The 6,889-nt window shown below is 39.5% G+C and overlaps 1 non-coding gene across 1 annotated transcript; it reads right to left on the bottom strand.

Moving 5' to 3' along the window:
* Window positions 1-573: 573 nt before the first annotated feature.
* On the bottom strand, window positions 574-674 carry LOC112191064. Its single transcript, XR_002932779.1, has one exon. It is a non-coding gene; the product is annotated as a small nucleolar RNA Z162 (small nucleolar RNA).
* Window positions 675-6,889: the final 6,215 nt, after the last annotated feature.

Here is a 6,889-nt window from a genome sequence, read left to right as displayed (position 1 = left end):
ACTAAGTAAGTTGAATAGGTCCTCGACCGTAATCCTTTTTGCCAGAAGCGCATGGATATTGGGCTGATGGAGTGCAATACTCAGCCTGGTTGAGTCCCCTGATAAAGCAATATCCCCAAGCATAAGGACCATCTGGTGCACTTGGCCATCCTCCTATATATAACACATCATCCACAAATTGACCAATATATAGGCTGATTATCATGTAATTGATTCCTCGATCGTTGGTCAAACAGATGATTTAACGAACGAAGCAAAAAAAAAATTAGGGTTTTTAGTACGGGAGTGGATCCTCTCCTGAGCAATAAAGTGACCTGAGCTTCCTAAGCTTCCTAAGCTTTCAATCTTGTAATGCCATGTGTAAAAGCTACATCCAATGGTCTACAATACTGCCACGTAGTATCTCTACTCATAATAATTTTCCTAGTCCTTTTTAGCCCTCTCCAGACTCCACCAACCAAGGCTTTCTCTCTTAATCTTCCACCCCTGCGTCTCTGTTCTGCTGTTCTGTTAGAAATTGAAAGCTGAGGAAGAAATAAGCAAATCACGAACCGATACAAAAAAAAAAAAAACGTTGCACTCAGAATGAAAAGGTCTAGTGAAGTAATGATTGGATATCATCGATATTTAAATCTCATGAATACCACTACAAATTGGATCCTCATTGTACCTCTTTCAGTATATTAATTCAACATTTCTGGGTTTGGTTTCTTTCATTTTACTGCCATCTTATGAATCTTCCTTTTGGTTTGTATGCTAAGTTGCTAATCTCCTCCCTTCTCTCTTATTCTTCTTCATCCCCACATATGTGAAAACTTGTAAGCAAATAAAATCTATAAAAACAAGATGTGGATATGAGAACTTCAAATGGGTTCTTATTCTTATACCCAGTACCCATTTCATTCCAGTATGTTTTACAAAGATTGATAGGCAATATTATAGACCATCAAACACCTGTCATTCTCTTCCACTCTGTACCCATCTCCGCTGGCGAACAGAGCTAAAAGCATGCTGGCTTGCTGCGTTGGAACCGAGATGACCGGAGTGAAAACGGTGGTGTCGAACCGGTTGGCCACTGAGAGAGTCTCCACCACCGTTGATCTACGGCTCCAATTGCTTAACCACCGATGTGGAGAGACTTGAGGATGTAGCGGATGGCAGAGGCTAGGATTTTGGAAACGTCGGAGTCGGAGAGGATGGAAAAAGATGTTCGAGTAGACTGAGCAGAAGGAATGAGAGAGAGACTCAGGTAGGGGTGGGTTCGCGAAACCGAAAACCGAAAAAAATCGAGCCGAAAGCCGAACCGAAGCCGAAAAAACAGCACCGAAAAAAAAACCGAACCGAAACAAAAAAACCGAACTGAACCGAACCGGTTCGGTTCGGTTTTCGGTTTTACTGTGTCAAAAACCGGTTCGGACCGAACCGAACCGAACTTACTAAAAACGACGTCGTTTTTTCAGTTTTTGATCAGAAACCCTAGAGCCCCGCGATATAAATTGTCCTCACTCAGCCTCGCGAGTCGCGGCATTCATTTCAGCCTTTTCATTTTAGCGTCTCTTCTTTAGTCTCTCTTCTCCGCCGCTCCTGCCATCAAGGCTCTGAAGGAACCAGATCGCGACCGCAAGAAGGTTATAAACATGAAGACCAGATCGATGGCCAAGACCTGAGCGGGACCGTGAAGCGGTGAAGGAGAATCTTTCGGTTGGATGCATGAGATTACGGACGGCGATGTTGAGGTGCTGGTATGAACCCAAGGTATTTCAATTTCAGATATCTCTGCTTTTGATGATTCGGGTTCAATATTGTTCTGAGTTTGTCTTGATTTTGTGCTGGTATGAATTTAATGGCATAGAATGGATGAGCTTGTTCATGATCTGGTAGAGAAAGCTTAACGGAGCAAGGATCAAATGCTTGATCATGATGTTTCCCAGCACCAGTACCCTCGCGGCCTCGCCTTGGTAAATTTTTTTTTTTCTAGATCCACTACTTTTTAGTTCAAATCTAGTTAAAAATGAAAAAGCTAGAGGAAGTATATGTGAATTTCGAACCGATTTCGGAATTTTCAATGTAATTGTAATATTGGGTTTTGGAAATAGGCAGGTGGCTAGTGCTTTTGCATTCTCTCTTGGACTCGGCTATGGAAACATTAAGAATGCTCAGGGTCTTCAAGGTACCCACTTTTGCCTTCTTGTTAGAGTCATTGATAGACATTGGTGTTGTTTTAAGATGAATTAAGGACACAGATTTCATATGGAACTGAACTGGAAATCCCTAGAAAAAAGGTCTAAACTACTTCAATGTTACAAATGTTATCTATTGTATTGATGTTCTACTGTTCTAGTGATGGTTAATATGAAATTTGTATGGCTTTTGTTTTATTGTTTTGATTATGGGTATGTTGATGACAGTGTTTAGGTTTGTGGAACAACCTGACAGCAATGAGAAAATTCTGGATCAAAAGACCAAAGTCAAGTTCCAAATTATGAGTCTGAAGGTCAAAGCTGAAATAGACTATGCTCCTGAGCTGGTAAATATACTGCTCTTCCCTCTTTATGCTCTCTGTGGCTTGTTAAGTGTTATGTGGATACACTTTTGGGAAATTGGAGTGCCAATTTCCAATTGGTTGTTTGGTGCCTACTTTATGTTCATTTAACTGACCCTTTGTTGATACAGTTTGATGAGCAAAAGGATCAAAGTAGCAGTTGAGCGAATTTTGCGGATTGTATTTTTAGATGCAGAGCACCCTACTCCTGTAAGTTGAAATCTGACTTGTTTAATAGTGCTTGTGTTTTCTTTTTATTGAGAATATTCTAATGGTGATAGTGTTGTTTCAGGCTCATGTTGGAGAAGGCCTTGTAATTGATGAATGGGTATAACTATCACCTCTGATCTGTATATTTTCGTAGAATGAGCTAAACTTTTCATGTTCTTCTAATTGAGAACTTCTCCTACTAAAGTGCATGGTTTCTGCACATGGATTTCTTTAGTTACCAGACCAGATGACCTTCTAATTTTATCAGTCATGTTCTTGCACAGGATATGATGAAACACAAGGGATGCCTATTGGGGGCCACAAGAAATCTCTTTCCTTAATTACAAGTCAGGAGCTTGTCTTCCTTTCACAACTTGATTTTAGCCATTCCATGGTATGTTGATTACTGCTTTTGTATTTTTTGGTTGTTAAAATCTTAAATCATTTGATGGCTACTAATTCAGGCTCATGTTGCATTCCACTGTGCTGAACCATACTTGATTTGCAGGTGTTGAAAACTGTAGGTGTTGTGGATGTGAAGCAAGTAGATTTCAATGGCCTTGATAAGGCTCCAACGGCCTTGATTTTTTAATGTTAATGATTTGCTTTTTTAATTTTTTTTAATTGATGAGGCTCCAACGGCCTTGATTTCCAGTTTCCAGAGTGATTTGTTTTAAGAAGATGGACAATTGGACATGATTCAGGACTCAAAATAGACTAAATATATTTAAATATATGTAAATGGTTATATTTGGGGATCAACTGGACTAAATATATTTAAATGTATATAAATAATTTAAAAAATAAAATAAACCGAAAGTGAACCGGACCGAACCGAACCGGTCGGTTCGGTTGTCGGTTCTGAACTCTCAAAAATAAAAAACAGAACCGAACCGACTCTAACTTCGGTTCGGTTTTCGGTTTTGGCTCAAAACCGAACCGAATGAAACCGAACCCACCCCTAAGAGAGAGAGAGAGGGAAAAAATAGAAAAAGAAAAGCTAAGCCTGTTGTAGGCCATTGGATCCAATAAAATCCACGTTTCACCATCTTTTCAAAGCTCAGGTAGCTCAGCAGAGAGGTTTGCTCAGGAGAGGATCCGGGTCCTTTTAGTACTGACCGGTTGTCTCATGTGACGTTTGACCCACGAAAGCAGCAAGTTCCTTCTTGCCTGTAGCAACATCTCCAGTTGGGCCAAACCCATTAAAGGATCGGGCAGCAGCAATGAAGGCGTCATACTTATAAAACCCATTACTTGGGCACCGACCATCATTTCGGTACCTGAGCATTTGATCAGAAAAAGATGCGCTAATTATACTGCTAACATCACCACCACCACTTGGGGTCGGGGTCGGGGTTGAGCCACCCCCACCACCTCCAGAACTACATTGGCTTTGGCAACCAGTTCCACAGATTGGCTGTCGTATATTGGCTACAACACAGCCCATTTGGACACGTTGCACTTCCGGATTGTCTCCCACACTGCTCTGCCAAGGCCCCTATCACCAAACTTAGGGAGAGGATGATAAGAGTGTAGAACTCTATAGTTCTGAAAGTGTTGGATTGATGATATGTCTGTGGGTAGGGTTGTAGGGGTGGTATATATAGTGGCCTAGTGGATTATGGGGGAGAGATATTGGTCCATTTGAAAAAAATGGGTTGTTGGGTAAGTTTCAATACCATATATACACTTTTCATATGGAGAATTGATCTTAGTGACATTATATATATTCGGGCAGAATGTTAGGACTGACCTAAACCCTAGCTAGACTGGGTTACGGCTGGATTGACTAGTTCATCCAGCTCTTCTCAGGTACCATAGAAACACGTCAATGAACTAAAATCCCAAAGAGTAGAGAGGGAGGAGAGCAGGACAGATCAACCTAATTATTATATTAGGCAGTTTTGTCAGACCTAAATTTCAGTAGCTCAAGTCATATATGCCGAATCGATGTCTAGAAAAAAAATGGTAATAGATTCCTTCTTCCATCTTGCTTCACCTGAATTGTTGAGTGGGGATAGCATTATTGATAGCAATTGAGTGTTTGGAAATTGTTTTGGAACAACGAATGATCTCAAGTCAATTTTGGAAAAACTTTTAAGCAGGTCTTACAAAACGCAATAGTATGGTCGCATGTGTCTCCACTTTTGTAATGTATTTAAGGCCATGTTTGGTTCGCAGAAAGTAAGCATTAGGAAAGAAAATCTTTTTTTACTTTTGGGATGCAAAAGGAAATGAAATACTTTCCTGAAGGAAAGGAGGAAAGTGGTTTCCTTTCAAATACCAAAGGAATCTCTTTCCCCCATTCTTTCATTTAATTTATTACTCACAACAACATTATTTTATTCCATTAATTACAAACTTTTTAACAACTTTCCTTATAACTTTCTTAATAATACCAAACATCGGAATGAAAAGTTCTTGGGAAATTTCATTTCCCTTCCCAGGGGAAAGACAAAGGAACTACTTTCCTTTCTGTGAACCAAACGAGGTCAAGGAGACGGTATATATCCACTTGTTAACTATGGAGGTGGGAATGATAAAGTAAATCTTAAGTTATGAGAGATTGAGACAATCCTTAGTAAACTAAGATTAAATTCCTAGTAGTGAAATTTCTTAGACCATCTCTAACAGAGTGGTCATTTGATAGGGTGGAGCATTAACAGTAAGATATGTAAGAGAAAAACCCTTCAACCGATCTGTCAAATCTGACGTGGATTTGACATTCCACTTCTCTTTGTCAAATTTGACAGTTCTCCTGAAGCTATCAATTTCTTTCTTTCCTCTTATCTTCTTCTCCCTCTTTCCTTCTCTCTTCTCTGTTTCTTCCTACCCAGACCATAACCATTCATCCCAGACCATAATCATTGATGGCAGAGTTCCAAATCAACTTTAATTCAAAAAGAGAGCAAGATGATGGTCGATTGTTGTGGTAGATTGTGGTGTTGAGATGATGATCGAGATCGGCGATGAAGCTTGATTTGGAGAAAGAGATTGAAACAGAAAGCTTGATCAACTATGTTGCTTGGATTTGCTCTTGTTGTGTTTTAGTTTTCATGGGTTTTGAATATTGGAATCTATTGATTACAAGCTTGGGCATTTGATGTTGTTCTTGTAAAAAGAAAAAAAAAAAAAAGTCAAGAAGAAGGAGAAGTTGAGGAGAGAGAAAGGATGTTACGTGTTTGTAAATAATACAAATTGTTTTTATTTTTTCTTGAACAAGTAATTAAAACAATTTAAAAAATAAAATATTATTTGACCAATTAATCCATTGGAGAATGAGTGTAGCAAAAATAACACTGCCATGTCAGCCTTCAAATTTGAAATTGACACAAGCATTTTGACTACTCCGTTGGAGATGTTCTTATTTGATCAGAATTTAGTTTCCTTTTCATACAAAAAATGTGTATATACACATACAGTCACACACTACCCAAGAAATAGAAGAATGTACATATCCCTGTCATACATATCCATTCTATCATTCTTATTTTCATTAATAAATAATAGAGGGAAAAGCGGTGGGCTCCCAAATGTAGTGGTTCTCAATTCTTTGGGATTGTGAGTGGGCACTACAAGCCCCAACTTAGCTAGTGCAGAGGAGCTAATATCTCATAATCCTCAATTTATTTGATGGGATTTTGTCAATTTACCCCATTTCCAGATATTTTTTTCCTACTTACCCCATTAAGTTTTTTTAATGGGTCCTTGACCCAAATCACCAAAATAAGCAAGAATTATCCCACTTACCCCAACAACAGATTTTTATTCCCAGCTACCCAATTTAATGTAAAAAGACAATTTCACCCTCAGCTAAATTAAACAATTACATTATGTCTATCTCTCTCTCCTACCTCCGATCTGCAAATTCTCTCTCACCTCTCTCTCTCTCTCTCTCTCTCTCTCTCTCTCTCTCTCTCTCTCTCTCTCTCTCTCTCTCTCTCTCTCTCTCTCTCTCTCTCTCTCTCTCTCTCTCTCTCTTTCATTCCTCTGATTCTGCACTCTCTCTCTCTCACTCTCTCTCTCTCTCCCTCCCTAAACCCTAAACTCCGAACAAGGCAGAGACGCCAATTGCTAGTGCCTCCACTCCACTTCCCTCGTCGTCGACCAATCCGTTTGCGAGATTTGCAGCCTCGT

This window comes from Rosa chinensis, chromosome 2, assembly GCF_002994745.2.
Source record: "Rosa chinensis cultivar Old Blush chromosome 2, RchiOBHm-V2, whole genome shotgun sequence".
NCBI classification, from domain to species: domain Eukaryota; kingdom Viridiplantae; phylum Streptophyta; class Magnoliopsida; order Rosales; family Rosaceae; genus Rosa; species Rosa chinensis.
Note: the sequence above shows the minus strand (reverse complement) of the source record. Positions and strands in the feature narration are given on the sequence as shown.